Below are 9,794 nucleotides of genomic sequence, written 5' to 3'. Positions count from 1 at the left end.
CGCTGGTTCTCACCCAGCCAGGGCCCGTCCTGGAGCTCTGCCTAAGGTCACAGCTCCAGGTGGCAGGTCCACGGCTTGTAACAGAGTGCCTGCTTGTCACCTGTCTCCTGCCTCCGTAAGACCTGCTTTACTTACTCAGGCAGGTGCGGGTGGAGACCCAAGTGTGGCAGGTGAGGGTCCAGGGGCCTGGGCAGGCAGGGCGTTCCTGAGGGGTAGCCTCTGTTCTGGGTGGGGTGGGGTGCGGGACGGTCTCTGTCCCCTGCACAGGTGGGCCCGCAGCCTTAATCAGGTGGCTATAGGGGCTCCATCCCCCCACCCAGCAGCCCCCAGGCACAGCTAGATGGTCCCTGGACCCAGGAGCCCTGACACCCAGGGACCGAGGTGGGCCTTGCACCCCCTCCCCCCACCAGTGGGGCATTGGAGCTTTTCATCAGGAAAAGAGCCAAGACTAAATTTATGCCTCGGCCAGAGCATGGTGGGGGAGAGGTCAGGCTCCGGCTGGCCCCTTGACGCAGTTCCTCTTCCCCTCTGGGGGGGCTCTATTGTTCTTGCAGCCCGGTCCCCAATCTCCCCAGCACACTCACTTCCTGTTTCCTGGCTGAGAGGAAACAGAGATTTCTGGCTGGGCAGCAGATCCTGGCTTTCCCCTCCACCCCCTTTTTCTCTTTTCATTTCTAAGGACATTAAAAAATAATGATGGTAATAAGCAGCTTCGGAGCTGAGGGTGGTGGACTGAGAGGTCTGGAGGAACCTCCAGGCTCTGAGCTGGGGGAGGGGGGGCAGGTCACAGGCCCATTTTAACAACCTGGGGGAAGCTGCAGAGCCCTCGTCCGCCCCTGCCCCCGCATGACAGGCCCAGGGACTGTCCACCATGCCGGAGTTTGGAGACCCCCAGATCTCCCCAGGTCTCCCCAAACCCACCACACCCTGGTATGACACACAGGGAAACTGAGGCAGAGAAGCCTTCTCTTCGGGGTATCCAATGTCCCTGCCTTCACTGGAGCCCACGTCCAGGTCTCCCCGGGGAGGGGACTCACTCCCAGCCCTCCCCTGACCGTTGGGATAATGGGGCCAGGGCCTGTCTCCGGACAGGGGCTGCTCACCTGCCCACCATGGCCACCACACCCCGCCTGCCACTCCGCCCCGGCGGTGTGCTGAGGTTCTGGGCTGGAGGTCAGGCTCTGCTGTGACAGTCGTCATGACCCTGAGGAGTCACTCCTCGTCCACAAACAGGGTTAGACTGTGGCATCAGAGGGTGGCGACAGCCCACCAAGGAGCCACAGGCACGCAGCACAGTGTCTGGAGGCCTTAGCTGTCACTCTTGTTGTCACTCCCCACCCCAAAGGCTCCTGAGGGCCTGGCCCCCAGCTTTTCCTAAGTAGGCAGGGCAGGTAGGGGACAGGATAGCCCCAATGGGGGCGGGAGCTGGGGGGCCGCTGAACCCTCGCCCACCCCCATTCACGGGAACTTCCCTTTCCGACCCGGGAGATAAAGTGTTTTTTTTCCCCTCCACCTTAACGGCTGCCCCATTTACCGGGCTTGGCAACTTGTAGCCCTACTGTAAGTGGGGTTTCCGCAAAGGGTGCCAGGCGGGGCAGGCAAGCCCCCTTCCTGGACCCCCACGAAAGGGGAGCTCCAAGGAGGTGGGGGTGGCCTCCATGGCCTGGAGGAGCCTGGGTTCCAGACGAAGCTGTGCACTGGGACAAGCCCCAGCCACGGGGCTGAGAGTGTGGTTGGGTGAGGTGACCCTCACGGGCCTGGCCACAGAACCAGATGGGCCTCGGGCTCTGTTGTGGGGCCCCCCCCCTGCTCAGTGAGGCTCCTGCAGGAGTCAGCCCGACCACCACGGCCCACCTGTGAGTGCCCACCTCCTGGCCCTAGTCAGCACTTTGACCCTGACCTAGCCAACAGCTCTGGAGACAAAGATTTCATGGGGGCTCCTGGGAGCCAGGGACACCCTGAGCACCCACAGCAATTAGACCAGGGGACCCCTGGCCTCAGTCCCAGGAGACGGCCTCCTCTCTGCACCACCCAGACTTGCTCAGTGTCTGGAGACAGTCACCCGTCACGGGGCCTGCAGGTCAGACTGTTCAGCAAAGCGAAGCCTGGCGCTCGGCCCCCTTCTCGCGGCCACCCTGCTTCCCGAGGGCCCCTTACCCGGCTCTCACCACCCCCGCAGGTGCCTCCTCTATAAATGAGTCTTCCCCCAAGGAGGAAATCTGTTGCTTAAAAAACAAGATTTTTGTCACCTCCCTGCACTAAAGAAATAATAACACAGCGATACCACTGCAGAATCAGCAGAATGGCTAAAATGATAAAACGGATCATAGCAAGTGCTGCCAAGGGGCTGGGCAGCCGAAAGCTCCCGCGCTGGTGGCGGGGGCGGCCTGAACTGCTGGGCAGTCTCCGGCTCCATGCCTCTCCTGGGACAGTCCCAGGTACAGGCAGCCAAGAGAAATGCGTTCATGCGTGCGTCTGCCCAAAGGTGACCGAAGCAGCACCACTGGTAAGACCCAAAGCCAGCCACGGTGTGCGTGTAAGTTGTTCCATTCTCCCAAGAGACGAGCAACAGCCGCCAAGTCACAACAGCACTGACGGGTCTCACAGACGCACCATGGAGCAGCACGGACACCACAAGACTCCGTGGGCTTAAACCTCGAACCAGGCAGAACCACACCGCAAGAGTCAGGGGAGTGGCTCCTGGGCTGTGAAAGTGGGGCCTGTCTCTTGGCCAGGTACCCATTTCACGGGTGTGCTCGCCGTGTGACCATGCATGAGACCATATGGGTCTATAAAAATGTGGCCTGCTGTGCACATTTGCAAGACACCTCTGGGTGGGGGGCACCAGCAGGGCCCCTCAGTGCCCTTTGCAAACCTGCATGGGTCCGGCTCCGTCCCAGCAAGAGCAGGCAGTGAGCGAGAGACGAGGCCCCATGCCATACCCGGGAGCTGGCGCTCAGGTGCTGTGTGAGGTTAGGACTCAGCCCAAGTGTCATGGGAAGTCTTCAGGGGAGCTTAGGCAGGAATGTCACACAACCTGATGTCACCCTTCACAAAGCTCCCTGACAACTGGTGTGGGGAGGAGGGGTGCCCACCGGGGTTGAGGAGGAGGTCGTCCAGGTGGGAAGTATGGTGGCCTAAACCAGGAAGGGGCAGTGGCAGAAGGCACGTGTTCTGAAGGCAGAGCCCACAGGGATCTGCCGGGAATGAAGAATGAGGGGGTGGAGGGAGGGGCGAAGGTCGGGTCCCCAGGAAGCGAGGTGGTTGGGTGGCAGCAGGGAGAAGGAGCCAAGGGTCCCCCGAGAGTCTCCTGGTGCCCAGGCACCCCAGAGCTCCCCGTCCCAAGTTTTTGTTTCCCACTGGTCAGCCCTGGACAAGCATCTTCCCCTGTGAGCCTCAGGTGCATCACCTGAAAACGGAAAAGTCTCAACTCAAGGGTGTTATGTGAACACTGAACACTGCACCCAGGTACCCAGCATGGGGCGCTTCTAACAGACACAAGGGGCAGGAGTCGGGGCAGTGGAGAGGGGGGCGGCGAGCTGAGGACACCAGCAGCCCGGGCAGACCCCAGCTCCCTATCGAACCTGTTCCCTTTGGGCCCTGACCCCACTAGGTGCAGATGTCTCACCTGGCTCGGGGGTGCCCGCGCCTGGCTACCTCCCTCCCTGCCCCCGCTGGCATGGGTTGCTGGACCCGGCCATCTTTTGATGAAGGTTCAGCTACGTCTGGCATGTAGCTGGGCCCCACCGTGGTTAACAGAGCCATCCTGTTGCTGAGGCCAGCGGCACTCGGGGGAATGGGGGGGCGGTAAACAGGAAGCCTCATCTCTCCCGGCAGCTCCGTGCTCCGCTCTCCCCTTCCTGCAGCCCTCTCACACTGCGCCTGGTGCCCCTCTGCCTCCAGCCGCCTGAGGTGTCCACGCTGGCCTCTGCCGGGGACTTGGCTCACCTCCTGGGGCTGCAGAGGCCCAAAGCTCGGCGGTGAGGGGTCCCAGGAGGGTCCCAGGAGGACCCTGGAGGCCCTGGCCAACCCCCGCCACTCCCTGCCACCTGACCAGCACACTCTGGGAAGGTAAGGCAGTATGACCCCTTTCCAATCAAAGTTCCCTGGCAGCCGGGAGGAAGCTGCGATAGTCTCGCCTGGCTAGCCGTGGAGCAGACGGGGAAACTGAGGCCCAGTGTGGGCAGAGCCTTCAACGGAAGCATGCCCTGGATGCCACACCCAAAGCTGGTGGCGCTTCAGGCCAGGTCTCTGAGCCACCCAGGTGTGGACAGTCTGGACCTCCTGGAGGTCACTGACCAGTCCCACCAGGTGGCCACCTCTGGGCTGGGCCTGTGAGGCAGGGCACATTCTGTCCTCTGGGGACATAGGCCTGGGTCAGGGGCACCACTGACTCCTTCCAAAAAGGGCTGGGAGTGGGCAATGGCGTGCTTGACGGACCTAAACAGACGTCGGAGGAGGGGGAGGCGAGCCCCCTGCAGCCTGGAGCACAGAGTGAGTGAGCTCCCGGGGGGGCGCCCAGGGGACAGAAAGTGCCACTTACTCCTCTCCACGCCCCCAGGACCCTCCTGCAGTCTGAGAGGGTCAGATGGCACCCATCCCTGACCTCTGCCTGTACCCACACCCCCCACGCCCCCGTCCTGGGCAGCCCCTCCCTGTCCCTGACATTCCCTGGGTTGGGGCAGGACGCCAGCCCACCTGTCGCATGTGCCCTTGAGGCTCCGGGGACCTGAGACCGTAGCACACGGTGGGGTTCTAGGCAATTGAACAGGGTGAGGTGGTCCCTGCCGCCCTGAGCCCAGGCCTCTCTTCCTTGGATTGGTTGTGGTATCTGTCCAGGGAGGGGCTGGTCAGGAGGGGATTACAGAGCAGTGGGGGAGCCCCAAAACAAGTGGGCAGTAGGCAGGGCCAGAGCCCCACCCCAGGTGGCACCCAGGAGCCAGCGCTAGGAAGACGGACCTCTGCAGGACACAGGACTCTGCTCTCTCTCCTGTCTGCGCCTGGACTCACCTCTGCGCTGGGGCACCTTTCCAGAAAGTTCCCTAACATGTCCCAGCTTTAGAGGGAGGCATGGCCCATTCACCTGTTCACATACTTGGCTAATTAGCTACTCCCAACCCGGCCCGTCTCCTGGCACGGATGGGTCTAATGCCTGGTGGAGGCATCGGGGTGCTCACTGAACAAACAAAGGAAGAAAAGAAAGGGCTGCCCCTGTTCTGCTCTGCCCCCTCGCTCACCAGGCCGAGTCGTTTCCCTCTCTGGGCCTCAGTTTCCCCATCTGTACACAAAGGGGCTGGGTCTCCCTAGCCCTGATGTCTGCCGGTGCTTCCACCCAGGGGCACAGAACAGATCTCTGGGCCTGGGGTCTGGGTGGTGTGGGCACCTCCTGGCGGGGAGGCGAAGCCCAGCTTGGCCCTATGCTCTGGCCAGGACCCTTGGCAGGACACCCCAGCCTTACTAGGCAGATGGGCCCTCAGGTAGGTGAGCAAGGGGGCCGAGTGAGGCAAAGCGCGCCCAGAGTGCAGCCACGGTGGGCTGGTGTGTGGCGGGGGGATGGGAGGCTCCACCTGCCAGCTCCAGCCTCTGGGCAGGGGGCACCCAGGCAAAGGCCCCCAGGCCCCTCACCGCTCAGACCAGCAACAGCTGAGCCATAGGAGCCTCCTCAGCCATCACAACGAGCCTGGTGGCTGGCACCTCTCTCGCCCCCATGGAACAGATGGGCAAACTGAGACCCAGAGAGGAGAAGCCCCGGGGTCCTGACCGCTGCCCTGCACCTACAGCAGACCCTTCCCTGCCCTTGGGGGTGGGGAAGGGAGTAGGTCTCTGCTGAATATGAGACCTGCCAAGCATGGGGGAGACCCCTTCCTGCTCTCGGCACTCCCGTGGGGAATTTCCCAAGCTTCCTTCTCGGCCTGGACATCAGCTGGGTGGGGCTGGAGAGAGGTGAGGGTGAGTGGAGGGGCTCAACATCCCGGGCTGTGGGTAGGTGGGGGCTGAGCCCAGATCAGGGCTTGTGCCCATGGACAACCCCGCTCACTCGGAGGCCCTCGGCCGACTGTGTGGTCTGGGTGGGTCCTCAGCAGGTGCCCAGCTCCCCTTGGGCACCTGCCATCCACCATGACAGCCCCTGATGCTCGGCCTGCAAGCCCCCAGCACCACCTCAATGAGGAAACGGAGGACCAGATCTGGGGGCTGGACCACCCACCCACCTGAGGAAGTACCCCCTTTGGCCAGCTGAAGGCTCCTGTGCCCCCCCTCAGCCTGCTGGAGGCTGACAGCCAGAGGAGGGCCTAAGAATGTGCTTTTTCTGAGACAGGACCCCTGTGAAGTGAGGCTGGGGACCTCCAGTGCCCCGTGGGCAGGCAGGCCTTTCCAAGGGACACAGCTGGATTCTTAGAGAGGCCCTGAGCTGATGTCTGCCCCTCCCTGCCACGCCCCACAACGGCTGTTCTCAGGCCACCCAGCCCCCTTGTCCATCCCCAGGTCTCTTTTGACTGGGCTCCCACCCCATGGCACACACATCAGGGGGTACTGGTGCGTGCCCTGGGCGAGAGTCCAGGGCCACAGAACCGATGGTCCCTTCTGTGGAGTCACACTAGCGTGGCCTGTGGTCCCACCAACCTGGTGGACCCACGGTACTACAAAGGCCCTGGCGCCAGCCACGTCCTCTGTCACACACGGGAGGAGCCGGGTCCCAGGGTCAGAAGCCGAGCTGTGGCCGTCCAGAGCCCGGTCTCTGGCTGCTTCAGGGTTAGACTCTGAAGCCCCAGGGGGACTGGTCCCCCACCCCTCCCGCAGCTTGGCCAGGCCCCTCCCTTGATGGCCCCCCACCCGCCCCTCGGCCTCCTGTTTGTGTGCTGACAGATCCTGTTATCAGTGGAGAACACACACAGGAAGTCCGGTGGGGAAGGGCCCATCCCAATCCTGATTTACACGGGAGGGAGCATAAAAAGCCGCCCTTCCTTGGCCGGGAGGAGCCTCCCTGCCCCACACCGGCCGTCCTGCACATGCGGCTGAGATGGAGGCGCCAGCAGACAGGCCAGGCAGACGGCCTCAGGAGGTGCCTCGGGGCGGCCGGCGAGGGGTAGGGTCCACCCCCAGCCCAAGGAGGCGGCAGTGGTGGCCATGGCCCAGCCGGGGCCTGGGCAGCATCAGGTATGGCAGGGGTGGCCTTGGAAGGCAGGAAGCGGGCAGAGCGGGGTAAGCATCCCTTGGCTCCCAATGACCATGGCACCTGTTGGCTGTGTGCACCTGTGCCAGCTCTGGATTCTGCTCTCCGGTGCCATCTCATTGTCCTCCCTATTGGTGCCATCCCCACTGCTCAGAGGACAATCAGGCCCCTTGGCCAAGGGTGCCCACTGATGGGCGGCCCAGTCTGGATTGCAGCCTGGCCTGCCCGACTCCAACACTTACCCCTGGGCAGCCCGTCAGCTGCTGTGACCCCTGGAAGGAGAAGGCACGTGCAGCTGGCACCCTTCCCCTGGCATCCCTCCTTCTGGCCGCACTCTGCTTCCGGGAGAAGTCCAGCTTGGCTCTCCTCTCAGACCCAGATGTCCCGAGGACATCCCCCAAGGGGGGGCAAGCACCCCCAGAGAGATCAGGGAGGGGTACCCGTGGGGGCAGAAACCCCAAAGCCAAATCTGCAGGCAGGATGAGCCGTGCATGTTGGGGGCACTGAACACAGGACCGGGGGGTGGGGGAGTCCCCCTCCTGCTGATCTGGCTTCAGGCAGAGGATTCTCAGGCAGAGGGTCAGCTTGGTGGAGTGTGGCGCGGGCACTCTGTCAGCCCACCTTGGACACTGGGGCAGCCCCTGTTCTCCCTCTCCCCCACCCCACCCAGAGCCGCCCGAGTCCCCACCCAAAGCCCCCAAGCTGGAGTGGGGCCCTTCCCAGCCCCTGCCGGCTGCTGTCTCATGTCCACACCAGCAGTCTGTCTGAGGAACGCCCATTTTTCAGATGAGGAAGAAGAAAATGAGGCCTCAGCCCTGATTAGTGGCAGAGGGAAGACAAGCTGACCCAGCCCCCCAGGCTGTCCTTTCTGCTCAGGCAAGAGGTCAAAGGGTCAAGTGACCACAGCTTCAGAGACTGGATGGGGGCAGGAGACAGGGTGGGGAAGCTCTCCCTCTGAGTCCCAGCTCTTAACCCTTTACTGCCTGGGGCTGCACAAGGGCTACCCTGCTTGGGTTGGGGGCCAGGAGACCTAGGGTCCCCAGTGGAAAGACCCGCCTCTTCACAATCATAGGTATCCAGCAGCAGCTATCCCTGCTGCTCTCAGGCCATCTGCCAGGGGCGTCCAGGTCCCCTGGACAGGGTCCCCTGACAGGCAGGAAGGAGAGGCCTCATTCTGAGGGCTCCTGTACAGCCACCTGGGGCCCTTCCCTTCAGCTCCTGTGCACCAAAGAAGCCCAAGCCAGACACCTCATAGCTGCTCGCTCTGCAAGAAGGCGCTTTCCTTCCCATGAACCTGCTGGACCCTCTCCCAGCACCAGGGCTTTGCAGAGGGACTGTGGGCTGTGAGCACAGCGCTTCCGTGCCCAGGGAGTCTGGGGCAAGAGGCAGCAGTTCCATCAGACAGATGGAAACCTTGTCTGCCACCAGGCTGAAGGTGTGAGCCGTGGGCAGATCTGAGAGGCCCTTCAGCTTGGGCCATCATGCAGTGGGGGTCTGTAGGGCAAGTACAGGTGAGATCCCACAGTGGCATGAAGGCTGGCCCCGGTCCCTTTCCCAGACTCTGGATGTCAGGGTGGCCAAGGCTGTGTGCTAACCCACACCATGTCTCTGACCCGCAGACCCCAGCACAGGGGAGGCACTGGTTGCCTCCACTGTCCAGAAGAGCAGCTGCCACTAGTGTCCGGGGCATGAGGAAGCCCCCTTCTCCAGGTGAGTTTCCACAGCAAGCCCCAGGAGCTCTGGGCAGCAGCAGGGTGCCGGGCTGGGCCTTTACCTGTGTGCAGGCACTTAGGTGATCAGGGCCCAGGCTTGAGTTCAAGGGCAGAAGCTGCGGAGAGGGGCAGGCCCAGGGCCTCAGGCAAGGGGATGGCTGTAATAATCATGGTACGAAAATGATGGAAGTGATAACAGGGTTCCCAGGTAGGGCATGCTTGCACCTGGCTCCAGCTGTGCCAGCCGCTGTCTCTGATTGGGCACTGCTGCTCCTAGCCACTCTGCCACGTGGGGCTGTTTTAGCACATTAACAGATGCGTAAATGGAGCTGAGGGAAGGAGAGACCAACCCAAGAGTCTCCACTGGTGACCATGGAGTTGGGGGGACTCCCTGGGGGCCTGAGGAGCACATTCAGTGGTAGTCCTGACTGTCCTGAACAAGGGGGTGCTAACCTGACACCCTGGTTGGGAGGCAGGCGTGGTGTCACCCCAGGACCCAGCCAGCTCTGCGGGACTCCCCGTGATCTCATGGGAGTAAGGGGTCATGATGTCCACCTTACTTGTAGCTACAGAGCAGCGGGCAGCTTTAGCCTACCCCTGGTGCCTAGTGAACTGGCCATCCCCCCCACCCCACTGCTGGTGCTCAGTTTGGGGTGGGAGGGGCGAGAGCTGGCCACCCCGGGCCAGTGTGACTCCCCAGTGCGGCTCCCCAAGGGGCCTCTGCCTGAGTCGCAGTCCTGGTCCCCTGCCGCTGGCGGCGTCGCTCTGAAGCCGTTGTGCGTCAGGATCCCCGAGTTCTAGCTGACTCACTGCCGGGAGCACAGTCCCCCGCGGGGCCTCAGTTTCCCCATCTGTGCAATGGGGGCGGGAGGGCGCCCTGGGGGCTTGGAGCACACCCCGGGGCGGGGGCG

At 62.9% G+C, this 9,794-nt stretch overlaps 1 protein-coding gene across 1 annotated transcript in view; it reads left to right on the top strand.

Annotated features, from left to right (window-relative positions):
- Nucleotides 1-8,792: 8,792 nt before the first annotated feature.
- The window catches only part of EGFL7 (EGF like domain multiple 7), an 8,190-nt gene continuing 7,188 nt past the window's right edge, over nt 8,793-9,794 (top strand). The window contains exon 1 of the mRNA XM_019639893.1: nt 8,793-8,881. The gene's annotated coding sequence lies outside the window, so the exon portion shown is untranslated. The remainder of the gene's footprint in view (nt 8,882-9,794) is intronic.

Source organism: Hipposideros armiger, unplaced genomic scaffold, assembly GCF_001890085.2.
Source record: "Hipposideros armiger isolate ML-2016 unplaced genomic scaffold, ASM189008v1 scaffold_3, whole genome shotgun sequence".
Taxonomy (NCBI): domain Eukaryota; kingdom Metazoa; phylum Chordata; class Mammalia; order Chiroptera; family Hipposideridae; genus Hipposideros; species Hipposideros armiger.
The sequence above is the reverse complement of the archived record's forward strand: the minus strand, read 5'-3'. Positions and strand labels throughout refer to the sequence as shown.